Source organism: Dama dama, chromosome 22 (assembly GCF_033118175.1).
Source record: "Dama dama isolate Ldn47 chromosome 22, ASM3311817v1, whole genome shotgun sequence".
Lineage (NCBI taxonomy): Eukaryota > Metazoa > Chordata > Mammalia > Artiodactyla > Cervidae > Dama > Dama dama.
The window spans coordinates 64,616,998-64,631,296 of record NC_083702.1 but is presented as its reverse complement, the minus strand read 5'-3'; positions in this window follow the sequence as shown (position 1 = coordinate 64,631,296).

The following is a 14,299-nucleotide window of genomic DNA, read 5'->3' as shown; positions in this document are numbered from 1 at the left end:
ACATGAAGAGCCTGAAAAGTTGTGAAAAATACGCATAGCTTCAAAGGGTGTCAAAAAATAGATGAGCATGAAACGGTCTGAAAAATTGGAGGAGCAAGAAGTAGTGTTGAAAAATATGAAGAGCCTGAAAAGGTGTGAAAAATATGAAGAGCTTCAAAAGGTGTGAAATACATGAGGAGCATGAAACTCTCTGAAAAATAGGAGGAGCATGAAGTGGTGTTGAAAAATATGAAGAGCCTGAAATGGTGTGAAATATATGAAGACCTTCATAACGTGTGAAAAATATGAGGAGCTTCAAAAAGTGTCAAAATTATGAGGAGCATGAAACGGTCTGAAAAATAGGAGGAGCATGAAGCGGTGTTGAAAATCATGAAGAGCCTGAAACGGTGTGAAAAATATGAAGAGCTTAAAAAGGTGTCAAAAATATGAAGAGCTTCAAAAGGTGTCAAAAATATGACGAGGATGAAACGGTCTGAGAAATAGGAGGAGCAAGAAGCGGTGTTCAAAAACATGAAGAGCCTGAAAAGGTGTGAAAAATATGAAGAGCTTCTAAAGGTGTCAAAAATATGAGGAAAATGAAAAGTTCTGAAAAATAGGAGGAGCATGAAGTGGTGTTGAAAAACATGAAGAGCCTGAAAAGTGTGAAAAATATGAAGAGCTTCATAAGGTGTCAAAAATATGAAGAGCATGAAACGGTCTGAAAAAGAGGAGGAGCATGAAGCGGTGTTCAAAACATGAAGAGCCTGAAAATGTGTGAAAAATATGAAGAGCTTCAAAAGGTGTCAAAAATATGAGGAACATGAAACGGTCTGAAAAATAGAAGGAGCATGAAATGCTGATCAAAAACATGAAGAGACTGAAAAGATGTGAAACATATGAAGAGCTTCAAAAGGTGCAAAATACATGAGGAGCATGAAACAGTCTGAAAAATAGGAGAAGCATGAAGTGGTGTGGAAAAAGATGAAGAGCCTGAAAAAGTGTGAAAAATATGAAGAGCTTCAAAAGATGTGAAATACATGAGGAGCATGAAACGATCTGAAAAATAGGAGGAGCATGAAACGGTGTTCAAAAACATGAAGAGCCTGAAAAGGTGTGAGAAATATGAAGAACTTCAAAAGTGTGAAAAATATGAAGAGCTTCAAAAGGTGTCAAAATTATGAGGAGCATTAAACGGTCTGAAAAAAAGGAGGAGCATGAAGTGGTGTTGAAAAAAATGAAGATGCTGAAATGGTGTGAAATATATGAAGAGCTTCAAAATGTATGAAACATTTGAGGAGATTCAAAAAGTGTCAAAAATATGAGGAGCATGAAATGGTCTGAAAAATAGGAGGAGCATGAAGCGGTGTTCAAAAACATGAAGAGCCTGAAAAGGTGTGGATAATATGAAGAGCTTCAAAATGTGTCAAAAATATGAGGAGTATGAAACGGTCTTATAAATACGAGGAGCATGAAGAGGTGTTGAAAAAAATGAAGAGCCTGAAAAGGTTTGAAAAATATGAAGAGCTTCAAAAGGTGTCAAAAATATGAACAGCTTCAAAAGGTGTGAAAAATATGAAGAGCTTCAATAGGTGTCAAAAATGAAATGAGCATGAAACGGTCTGAAAAATCGGAGGAGCATGAAGCGGTGTTGAAAATCATGAAGAGCCTGAAACGGTGTGAAAAATATGAAGAGCTTCAAAAGGTGTCAAAAATATGAAGAGCTTCAAAAGGTGTCAAAAATATGACGAGGATGAAACGGTCTGAGAAATAGGAGGAGCAAGAAGCGGTGTTCAAAAACATGAAGAGCCTGAAAAGGTGTGAAAAATATGAAGAGCTTCAAAAGGTGTGAAAAATATGAAGAGCTTCAAAAGTTGTCAAAAATGACATGTGCATGAAACGGACTGAAAAATAGGAGGAGCATGAAGTGATGTTGAAAAACATGAAGAGCCTGAAAATGTGTGAAATATATGAAGAGCTCCAAAAGGTGTCAAAAATATGAGGAGCATGAAACGGTCTGAAAAGTAGGAGGAGCATGAAGCTCTCTTGAGAAACATGAAGAGCCTGAAAAGGTGTGAAAAATATGAAGAGCTTCAAAAGGTGTCAAAAATATGAGGAGCATGAAATGGTCTGAAAAGTAGGAGGAGCATGAAGTGGTTGTGAAAAAGTTCAAGAGCCTGAAAAGGTGTGCAAAATATGAAGAGCTTCAAAAGGTGTGAAATTCATGAGGAGATGAAACGGTCTGAAAAAGAGGAGGGGCATGAAGCGGTGTTCAAAAACATGCAGAGACTGAAAAGGGGTGAAAAATATGAAGAGCTTAAAAAGGTGTGAAAAATATGAGGAGCATGCAACGGTCTGAAAAATAGAAGGAGCATGAACCGGTGTTTAAAAATATGAAGAGCCTGAAAAGCTGATAAAAATATGAAGAGCTTCAAAAGGTGTCAAAAATATGAGGAGCATGAAACGGTCTGAAAAATAGGAGGAGCATGAAGCAGTGTTGAAAAACATGAAGAGCCTGAAAAGATGTGAAAAATATTAAGAGCTTCAAAAGGTGTGAAATACATGAGGAGCATGAAACGGTCTGAAAAATAGGAGGAGCATGAAGCGGTGTTGAAAAACATGAAGAGACTGAAAACGTGTGAAAAATATGAAGAGCTTCAAAAATGTGAAAAATATGAAGAGCTTCAAAAGGTGTGAAAAATACGAAGAGCTTCAAAAGGTGTGAAATACATGAGGAGCATGAAACGGTCTGAAAAATAGGAGGAGCATGAAACGGTGTTCAAAAACATGAAGAGCCTGAAAAGGTGTGAAGAATATGAAGAGCTTCAAAACGTGTCAAAAATATGAGGAGCATGAAACGGACTGAAAAATAGGAGGAGCATGAAGTAGTGTTGAAAAACATGAGGAGCCTGAAAATGTGTGAAAAATATGAAGAGGTTCCAAAGGTGTGAAAAATATGAAGAGCTTCAAAAGGTGTGAAATACATGAGAAGCATGAAACGGTCTGAAAAATAGGAGGAGCATGAAGCGGTGTTCAAAAACATGAAGAGCCTGAAAAGGTGTGAAAAATATGTGGAGCTTCAAAAGGTGTCAAAAATATGAAGAGCATGAAATGGTCTGAAAAATAGGAGGAGCATGAAACGGTGTTGAAAAACATGAAGAGCCTGAAAACGTGTGAAAAATATGAAGAGCTCAAAAGGTGTGAAATATATGAAGAGCTTCAAAAGGTGTCAAAAATATGAGGAGCATGAAACAGTCGGAAAAATAGGATGAAAATGAAACTGTTTTGCAAAAGATGAGGCGCATGAAAATGTTTAAAAAATATGAAGAGCTTCAAAAGGTGCCAAAAATATGAGAAGCATGAAACGGAATGAAAAATAGGAGGAATATGAAGCGGTGTTGAAAAACATGAAGAGCCTGAAAAGGTGTGAAAAATATGAAGAGCTTCAAAGGGTGTGAAATACATGAGGAGCATGAAACAGTCTGAAAAATAGGAGGAGCATGAAGCTGGGCTTAAAAACATGAAGAGCCAGAAAAGGTGTGAAAAATATGAAGAGCTTCAAAATGTGTCAAAAATATGAGGAGCATGAAACGGTCTGAAAAATAGGAGGAGCATGAAACGGTGTTCAAAATCATGAAGAGCCTGAAAAAGTATGAAAAACATGAAGAGCCTGAAAAGTTGTGAAAATTATGAGGAGCTTCAAAAGGGGTCAAAAATATGAGGAGCATGAAACGGTCTGAAAATTAGCAGGAACATGAAATGGTGTTCAAAAACATGAAGAGTCTGAAAAAGTGTGAAAAATATGAAGACCTTGAAAAGATGTGAAATACATGAGGAGCATTAAACGGTCTGAAAAATCAGAGCAGAATTAAAACGGTGTTCAAAAACATGAAGAGCCTGAAAAGCTGTGAAAAATATGAAGCGCTTCAAAAGATGTGAAATACATGAGGAGCATTAAACCGTGTGAAAAATAGGAAGAGCATCCAACGGTGTTCAAAAACATGAAGAGCCTGAAAAGGTGTGAAAAATATGAAGAGCTTCTAAAGGTATCAAAAATATGAGGATCATGAAACGGCCTGAAAAATAGGAGGTGCATGAAGCGGTATTCAAAAACATTAAGAGCCTGAAAAGGTGTGAAAAATATGAAAAGCTTCAAAAGGTGTCAAAAATATGAGGAGCATGAAACGGTCTGAAAAATAGGAGGAGCATGAAGCGGTTTTGAAAAACATGAAGAGCCTGAAAGTTGTGAAAAATATGAAGAGCTTCAAAAGGTGTCAAAAATATGAGGAGCATTAAACAGTCTGAAAAATAGGAGGATCATGAAGCGGTGTTGAAAAACATGAAGATCCTGAAAAAGTGTGAAAAATATGAAGAGCTTCAAAAGGTGTGAAAAATATGAAGAGCTTTAAAATGTGTCAAAAATGAGATGAGCATGAAACGATCTGAAAAATAGGAGGAGCATGAAGCGGTGTTGAAAAACATGAAGCGCCTGAAAAGGTGTGAGAAATATGAAGAGCTTCAAATGGTGTCAAAAATATGAGGAGCATGAAACGGTCTGGAAAATCCGAGTAGCATGAAACGGTGATCAAAAACATGAAGAGCCTGAAAAGGTGTGAAAAATATGAAGAGCTTTAAAAGGTGTCAAAATATGAGGAGCATGAAACGTTCTGAAAAATAGGAGGATCATGAAACGGTGTTCAAAACATGAAGAGCCTGAAAGGTGTGAAAAATATGAAGAGCCTCAAAAAATGTCAAAAATATAAGGAGTATGAAATGGTCTCAAAAATAGGAGTAGCAAGAAGCGGTGTTGAAAAACATGAAGAGCCTGAAACCAGTGAAAAATATGAAGAGCTTCAAAAATGTGAAAAAAATGAAGAGCTTCAAAAGGTGTGAAAAATATGAAGAGCTTCAAAAGTTGTCAAAAATGAGATGTGCATGAAACGGACTGAAATATAGAAGGAGCATGAAGTGATGTTGAAAAACATGAAGAGCCTGAAAATGTGTGAAATATAGGAAGTGCTTCAAAAGGTGTCAAAAATATGAGGAGCATGAAAAGGTCTGAAAACTAGGAGGAGCATGAAGCGGTGTTGAGAAACATGAAGAGCCTGAAAAGGTGTGAAAAATATGAAGAGATTCAAAAGGTGTCAGAAATATGGGGAGCATGAAATGGTTGTGAAAAACTTCAATGGCCTGAAAAGGTGTGCAAAATATGAAGAGCTTCAAAAGGTGTGAAATTCATGAGGAGATGAAAGGGTCTGACAAAGAGGAAGGTCATGAAGCGGTGTTCAAAAACCTGCAGAGGCTGAAAAGGTGTGAAAAATACGAAGAGCTTCAAAAGGTGTCAAAAATATGAGGAGCATGAAACGGTCTGAAAAAGAGGAGGAGGATGAAGGGGTGTTGAAAAACATGAAGAGCCTGAAAACGTGAGAAAAATATGAAGAGCTTCAAAAATGTGAAAAATATGAAGAGCTTCAAAAGGTGTGAAAAATACGACGAGCTTCAATAGGTGTCAAAAATGAGATGAACATGAAACGGTCTGAAACATAGGAGGAGCATGAAGCGGTTTTGAAAATCATGAAGAGCCTGAAAGGGTGTGAAAAATATGAAGAGCTTCAAAAGTTGTGAAAAATATGAAGAGTTTGAAAAGTTGTCAAAAATATGAGGAGCATGAAACGGTCTGAAAAATAGGAGGAGCATGAAACTGTGTTCAAAAACATGAAGAGCCTGAAAATGTGTGAAAAATATGAAGAGCTTCAAAAGGTGTGAAAAATAGGAAGAGCTTCAAAAGGTGTCAAAAATGAGATTACCATGAAACGGTCTGAAAAATAGGAGGAGCATGAAGCGGTGTTCAAAAACATGAAGAGACTGAAAAGGTGTGAAAAATATGAAGACTCTCAAAAAATATCAAAAATATGAGGAGTATGAAACGGTCTGAAAAATAGGAGGAGCATGAAGCGGTGTTGAAAAACATGAAAGCCTGAAAATAAGTGAAAAATATGAAGAGCTTCAAAAATGTGAAAAATATGAAGAACTTCAAAAGGTGTGAAAAATATGAAGAGCTTCAAAAGATGTGAAAAACATGAAGAGCTTCAAAAGGTGTCAAAATGAGATGAGCATGAAATGGTCTGAACAATAGGAGGAGGATGAAGCGGTGTTGAAAAACATGAAGAGCCTGAAAAGGTGTGAAAAATATGAAGAGCTTCTAAAGGTGTCAAAAATATGAGGAGAATGAAACGGTCTGAAATATAGGAGGAGCATGAAGTGGTATTGAAAAACATGAAGAGCCTGAAAAGTGTAAAAAATACAAAGATCTTCAAAAAGTGTCAAAAATATGAGGTGCATGAAACGGTCTGAAAAATAGGAGGAGCATGAAGCGGTGTTGAAAAACATGAAGAGCCTGAAAACGTGTCAAAAATATGAAGAACTTCAAAAGGTGTGAAAAATGTGAAGAGCTTGAAAAGGTGTCAAAAATATGAGGGGCATGAAACGGTCTGAAAAAGAGAATGAGCATGAAACTGTGTTGAAAACCTGAAGAGCCAGAAAAGGTGTGAAAAATATGACGAGCTTCAAAAGATATAAAAAATATGAGGAGCATGAAACGGTTTGAAAAATACAAGGAGCATGATGTGGTGTTGAAAACATGAAGTGCATAAAAATGTGTGAAAAATATGAAGAGCTTCAAAAAATATCAAAATATGAGGAGCATGTAACGGTCTGAAAATTAGGAGAAGCATGAGGTGGTGTTCAAAAACATGAAGAGCCTGAAAAGGTGTGAAAAATATGAAGAGATTCAAAAGGTGTCAATAATATGAGGAGCATGAAACGGTCTGTAAAATATGAGGAGCATGAATCGGTGTTCAAAAACATGAAGAGCCTGAAAAGCTGTGAAAAATATGAAGAGCATCAAGCTTGTCAAAATATGAGGAGCATGAAATGGTCTGAAAAATAGGAGGAGCATGAAACGGTGTTGAAAAACATGAAGATCCTGAAAAAGTGTGAAAAATATGAAGAGCTTCAAAAGGTGTCAAAAATATGAGGAGCATGAAACGGTCTGAAAAATAGGAGGAGCATGAAGCAGTGTTGAAAAACATGAAGAGCCTGAAAAGATGTGAAAAATATTAAGAGCTTCAAAAGGTGTGAAATACATGAGGAGCATGAAACGGTCTGAAAAAGAGGAGGAGCATGAAGCGGTGTTGAAAAACATGAAGAGACTGAAAACGTGTGAAAAATATGAAGAGCTTCAAAAATGTGAAAAATATGAAGAGCTTCAAAAGGTGTGAAAAATACGAATAGCTTCAAAAGGTGTGAAATACATGAGGAGCATGAAACGGTCTGAAAAATAGGAGGAGCATGAAACGGTGTTCAAAAACATGAAGAGCCTGAAAAGGTGTGAAGAATATGAAGAGCTTCAAAACGTGTCAAAAATATGAGGAGCATGAAACGGACTGAAAAATAGGAGGAGCATGAAGTAGTGTTGAAAAACATGAGGAGCCTGAAAATGTGTGAAAAATATGAAGAGGTTCCAAAGGTGTGAAAAATATGAAGAGCTTCAAAAGGTGTGAAATACATGAGAAGCATGAAACGGTCTGAAAAATAGGAGGAGCATGAAGCGGTGTTCAAAAACATGAAGAGCCTGAAAAGGTGTGGATAATATGAAGAGCTTCAAAATGTGTCAAAAATATGAGGAGTATGAAACGGTCTTATAAATACGAGGAGCATGAAGAGGTGTTGAAAAAAATGAAGAGCCTGAAAAGGTTTGAAAAATATGAAGAGCTTCAAAAGGTGTCAAAAATATGAGGAGCATGAAACGGTCTGAAATATAAAGGAGCATGAAACGCTGATCAAATACATGAAGAGTCTGAAAAGGTGTGAAAAATATAAAGAGCTTCAAAAGCTGTCAAGTATATGAGTAGCATGAAACGGTCTGAAAAATAGGAGGAGCATGAAGCGGTGTTCAAAAACATGAAGAGCCTTAAAAGGTGTGAAAAATATGAAGAATTTTAAAAGGTGTCAAAAATATGAGGAGCAGGAAACGTTCTGAAAAAAAGGAGGATCATGAAACGGTGTTCAAAAACATGAAGAGCATGAGAAGTTGTGAAAAATATGAAGAGCTTCAAAAGGTGTCAAAAATATGAAGAGCTTCAAAAGGTGTGAAAAATATGAAGAGCTTCAATAGGTGTCAAAACTGAAATGAGCATGAAACGGTCTGAACAATAGGAGGAGGATGAAGCGGTGTTGAAAAACATGAAGAGCCTGAAAAGGTGTGAAAAATATGAAGAGCTTCTAAAGGTGTCAAAAATATGAGGAGAATGAAACGGTCTGAAATATAGGAGGAGCATGAAGTGGTATTGAAAAACATGAAGAGCCTGAAAAGTGTAAAAAATACAAAGATCTTCAAAAAGTGTCAAAAATATGAGGTGCATGAAACGGTCTGAAAAATAGGAGGAGCATGAAGCGGTGTTGAAAAACATGAAGAGCCTGAAAACGTGTCAAAAATATGAAGAACTTCAAAAGGTGTGAAAAATGTGAAGAGCTTGAAAAGGTGTCAAAAATATGAGGGGCATGAAACGGTCTGAAAAAGAGAATGAGCATGAAACTGTGTTGAAAACCTGAAGAGCCAGAAAAGGTGTGAAAAATATGACGAGCTTCAAAAGATATAAAAAATATGAGGAGCATGAAACGGTTTGAAAAATACAAGGAGCATGATGTGGTGTTGAAAACATGAAGTGCATAAAAATGTGTGAAAAATATGAAGAGCTTCAAAAAATATCAAAATATGAGGAGCATGTAACGGTCTGAAAATTAGGAGAAGCATGAGGTGGTGTTCAAAAACATGAAGAGCCTGAAAAGGTGTGAAAAATATGAAGAGATTCAAAAGGTGTCAATAATATGAGGAGCATGAAATGGTCTGTAAAATATGAGGAGCATGAATCGGTGTTCAAAAACATGAAGAGCCTGAAAAGCTGTGAAAAATATGAAGAGCATCAAGATTGTCAAAATATGAGGAGCATGAAATGGTCTGAAAAATAGGAGGAGCATGAAACGGTGTTCAAAAACATGAAGATCCTGAAAAAGTGTGAAAAATATGAAGAGCTTCAAAAGGTGTCAAAAATATGAGGAGCATGAAACGGTGTGAAAAATAGGAGGAGAATAAAGCGGTGTTGAAAAACATGAAGAGCCTGAAAAGGTGTGAAAAATATGAAGAGCTTGAAAAGTTGTAAAAAATATGAGGAGCATGAAACAGTCTGAAAAATAGGAGGAGGAGAAGCGGATTTGAAAAACATGAAGAGCCTGAAATGGTGTGATAATTATGAAGCACTTCAAATGGTGTCAAAATTATGGGGAGCATTAAACGGTATGAAAAATAGGAGGAGCTTGAAACCTTGTTGAAAAATATGAAGAGCATGAAAAGGTGTGGAAAAATATGAAGAGCTTCAAAAGGTGTCAAAAATATGAGGAGCATGAAACGGTCTGAAAAATATGAGGAGCATGAAACGGTGTTCAAAATCAAGAAAACCCTGAAAAGGTGTGAAATATATGAAGAGCTTCAAAAGATATCAAAAATAGGAGGAGCAGGAAGCGGTGTAGAAAAACATGAACAGCCTGAAAAGGTGTGAAATATATGAAGAGCTTCAAAACGTGTCAAAAATATGAGGACCATGAAACGGTCTGAAAAATAGGAGGAGCATGAAGCGGTGTTCAAAAACATGAAGAGCCTGAAAAGGTGTGAAATATATGAAGAGCTTCAAAAGGTGTAAAAAATATGAGGAGTTTGAAACGGTCTGAAAAATAAGAGGATCTGGTTTCCTCAGTGTGTATGCCCAGAAGTGGAATTGCTGGGTCATATGGCAGTTCTCTTTCCAGTTTTTTAAGAAATCTCTACACCGTTTTCCATAGCGGCTGTACTAGTGTGCATTCCCACCAACAGTATAAGAGGGTTCCCTTTTCTCCACTCCCTCTCCAGCATTTATTGCTTGTAGACTTTTGGATAGCAGCCATCCTGACTGTCATGTAATGGTACCTCATTGTGGTTTTGATTTGCATTTCTCTAATAATGAGTGATGTTGAGCATCTTTTCATGTGTTTGTTATCCATCTGTATGTCTTCTTTGGAGAAATGTCTGTTTAGTTCTTTGGCTCATTTTTTATTGGGTCATTTATTTTTCTGGAATTGAGCTGCAGGATTTGCTTGTATATTTTTGAGATTAATCCTTTGTCTGTTTCTTCATTTGCTATTATTTTCTCCCAATCTGAGGGCTGTCTTTTCACCTTACTTATAGTTTCCTTTGTAGTGCAAAAGCTTTTAAGTTTCATTAGGTCCCATTTGTTTAGTTTTGCTTTTATTTCCAATATTCTGGGAGGTGGGTCATAGAGGATCTTGCTTTGATTTATGTCGGAGAGTGTTTTGCCTATGTTCTCCTCTAGGAGTTTTATAGTTTCTGGTCTTACATTTAGATCTTTAATCCATTTTGAGTTTATTTTTGTGTATGGTGTTAGAAAGTGTTCTATTTTCATTCTTTTACAAGTGGTTGACCAGTTTTCCCAGCACCACTTGTTAAAGAGGTTGTCTTTTTTCCATTGTATATCCTTGCCTCCTTTGTCAAAGATAAGGTGTCCATAGGTTCGTCTGAAAGAGACACGTGCACCCCAATGTTCATCGCAGCACTGTTTATAATAGCCAGGACATGGAAGCAACCTAGATGCCCTTCAGCAGATGAATGGATAAGAAAGCTGTGGTACATATACACCATGGAATATTACTCAGCCGTTAAAAAGAATTCATTTGAATCAGTCCTAATGAGATGGATGAAGCTGGAGCCCATTTTACAGAGTGAAGTAAGCCAGAAAGATAAAGAACATTACAGCATACTGACACATGTATATGGAATTTAGAAAGGTGACAACAATAACCCTATATGCAGAAGAGAAAAAGAGACACAGAAATACAGAACAGACTTTTAAACTTTGTGGGAGAATGTGAGGGTGGGATATTTCAAAAGAACAGCATGTATGCTATCTATGGTGAAACAGATCACCAGCCCAGGTAGGATGCACGAGACAAGTGCTCCGGCTTGGTGCACTGGGAAGACCCAGAGGAATCGGGTGGAGAGGGAGGTGGGAGGGGGAATCGGGACTGGGAATGCATGTAAATCCATGGCTGATTCATATCAAAGTATGACAAAACCAACTGGAAAAAAAATAAAAATAATAAAAAAAATTAAAAAAAAATAACAATAAAAAAAAAATAAGAGGAGCATGAAATGGTGTTCAAAAACATGAAGAGCCTGAAAAGGTGTGGAAATTATGAAGAGCTTCAAAAGGTGTCAAATATATGAGGAGCATAAAACGGTCTGAAAAAAAGGAGGAGCATGAAATGGTGTTGAAAAACATGAAGAGCCTGAAAAGGTGTGGAAATTATGAAGAGCTTCAAAAGGTGTCAAATATATGAGGAGCATAAAACGGTCTGAAAAAAAGGAGGAGCATGAAGTGGTGTTGAAAACCATGAAGAGCCTGTAAGGTGTGAAAAAAATGAAGAACTTCAAAAGGTGTCAAAAATATAAGGAGCATGAAATGGCCTGAAAAATAGGAGGAGCATGAAGGGGTGTTCAAAAACGTGAAAAGCCTGAAAAGGTGTGAAAAACATGAAGAGTTTCAAAAGGTGTCAAAAATGAGATGAGCATGAAACGGTCTGAAAAATAGGAGGAGCATGAAGCGGTGTTCAAAAACATGAAGAGCCTGAAAAAGTGTGAAAAATATGAAGAGCTTATAAAATTGTCAAAAATATGAGGAGCATGAAGAGATGTTCAAAAACATGTAGAGGTTATTAAGGTGTGAAAAACATGAAGAGCTATAAAAGGTTTGAAAAATAGGAGGAGCATGAAGCGGTGTTCAAAAACATGAAGAGCCTGAAAAAGTGTGAAAAATATGAAGAGCTTATAAAATTGTCAAAATATGAGGAGCATGAAACGGTCTGAAAAATACGAGCAGCCTGAAACCGTCTGAAAAATAGGAGGAGCATAAAGCGGTGTTCAAAAACATGAAGGGCCTGAAAACGTGTGAAAAATATGAAGAGCTTCAAAAGGAGTCAAAAATATGCGGAGCCTGAAACGATCTGAAAATTAGGAGGCGCATGAAGCGGTGTTGAAAACCATGAAGAGCCGGAAAAGGTGTGAAAAATGTGAAGAGCTTCAAAAGGTGTCAAAAATATGAGGAGCATGAAACGCGCTGAAATATAGGAGGATCATGAAGCGGTGTTGAAAAACATGAAGAGCCTGAAAAGGTGTGATAAATGTGAAGAGCTTCAAAAGGTGTCAAAAATATGAGGAGCATGAAACGGTCTGAAAAATAGGAGGAGCATGAAACGGTGATCAAAAACATGAAGAGTCTGAAAACGTGTGAAAAATATGAAGAGCTTCAAACGGTGTGAAAAATATCAGGAGGATGAAACGGTCTGAAAAAGATGAGGAGCATGAAGTGGTCTTCAAAAACATGTACAGCCTGAAAAGGTGTGAAAAATATGAAGAGCTTCAAAAGGTGTGAAATACATGAGTATCATGAAACGGTATAAAAAATAGGAGGAGCATGAAGCTGTGTTCAAAAACATGAGAGCCTGAAAAGGTGTGCAAAATATGAAGAGGTTTAAAAGGTGTGAAAAATACGAGGAGCATGAAACGGTCTGAAAAATAGGAGGAGCATGAAACGGTGTTCAAAACATGAAGAGACTGAAATGGTGTGAAAAATATGAAGAGCCTCAAAACGTGTAAAAAATATGAGGAGGATGAAACGGTCTCAAAAATAGGAGGCGCATGAAGCGATGTTGAAAAACTTGAAGAGCCTGAAAACGTGTAAAATATGAAGAGCTTCAAAACGTGTGAAAAATATGAAGAGCTTCAAAAGGTGTCAAAAAAGAGATGAGCATGAAACGGTCTGAAAAATAGGAGGAGAATGAAATGGTGTTGAAAAACTTGAAGACCCTGAAAAGCTGTGAAAAATATGAAGAGCTTCAAAAGGTGTGAAAAATATGAAGAGCTTCCAAAGGTGTGAAAAACATGAGGAGCATGAAACGGTCTGAAAAATAGGAGGAGCATGAGCGGAGTTGAAAAACATGAAGAGACTGAAAAGGTGTGAAAAATATGAAGACCTTCAAAAGGTTTGAAAAATAGGAGGAGCATGAAGCGGTTTTCAAAAACATGAAAAGCCTGAAAAGGTGTGAAAAATACGAAGAGCTTCAAAAGGTGTCAAAAATATGACGAGCATGAAAGAGTCTGAAAAATAGGAGCAGCATGAAACGGTGTTCAAAAACATGAAGAGCCTGAAAAGGTGTGAAAAATATGAAGAGCTTCAAAAGGTGTGAAAATAGGAGGAGCATGAAGGGGTGTTCAAAAACATGATAAGGCTGAAAAGGTGTAAAAAACATGAAGAGTTTCAAAAGGTGTCAAAAATGAGATGAGCATGAAACGGTCTGAAAAATAGGAGGATCATGAAGCGGTGTTCAAAAAGATGAAGAGCCTGAAAAGGTGTGAAAAACATGAAGAGTTTCAAAAGGTGTCAAAAATATGAGGAGCATGAAACGGTCTGACAAAGAGGAGGAGCATAAAGTGGTATTTAAAAACATGAAGGGCCTGAAAAGGTGTGAACAGTATGAAGAGCTTCAAAAGGTGTCAAAAATGATATGAGCATGAAACGGTCTGAAAAATAGGAGGAGCATGAAGCGGTGTTCAAAAACGTAAAGAGCCTGAAAAGGTGTGAAAAATATGAAGAGCTTCAAAAGGTGTGAAAAATGAGAGGATCATGAAATGGTCTGAAAAATAGGAGGAGCATGAAGCGGTGTTCAAAAACATGAAGAGCTGAAAAGGTGTGAAAAATAGGAAGAGCTTCAAAAGGTGTGAAAAATGAGAGGATCATGAAACGGTCTGAAAAATAGGAGGAGCATGAAGCGGTGTTCAAAAATATGAAGAGTCTGAAAAGGTGTTAACAATATTAGGAGCCTGAAACAGTCTGAAAAATAGGAGGCGCATGAAGCAGTGTTGAAAAACTTGAAAAGCCTGAAAAGGTGTGAAAAACATGAAGAGCTTCAAGAAGTGTCAAAAATATGAGGAGCATGAAACGGCCTGAAAAATAGGAGGAGCATGAAGCGGTGTTCAAAAATATGAAGAGTCTGAAAAGGTGGGGAAATTATGAGGTGCATGATACGGTCTGAAAAATAGGTGGAGCATGAAGCGGTGTTGAAAAACTTGAAAAGCCTGAAAAGGTGTGAAAAACATGAAGAGCCTGAAAAGAGTGAAATATATGAAGAGCTTCAAAAGGTGTCAAAAATATGAGGA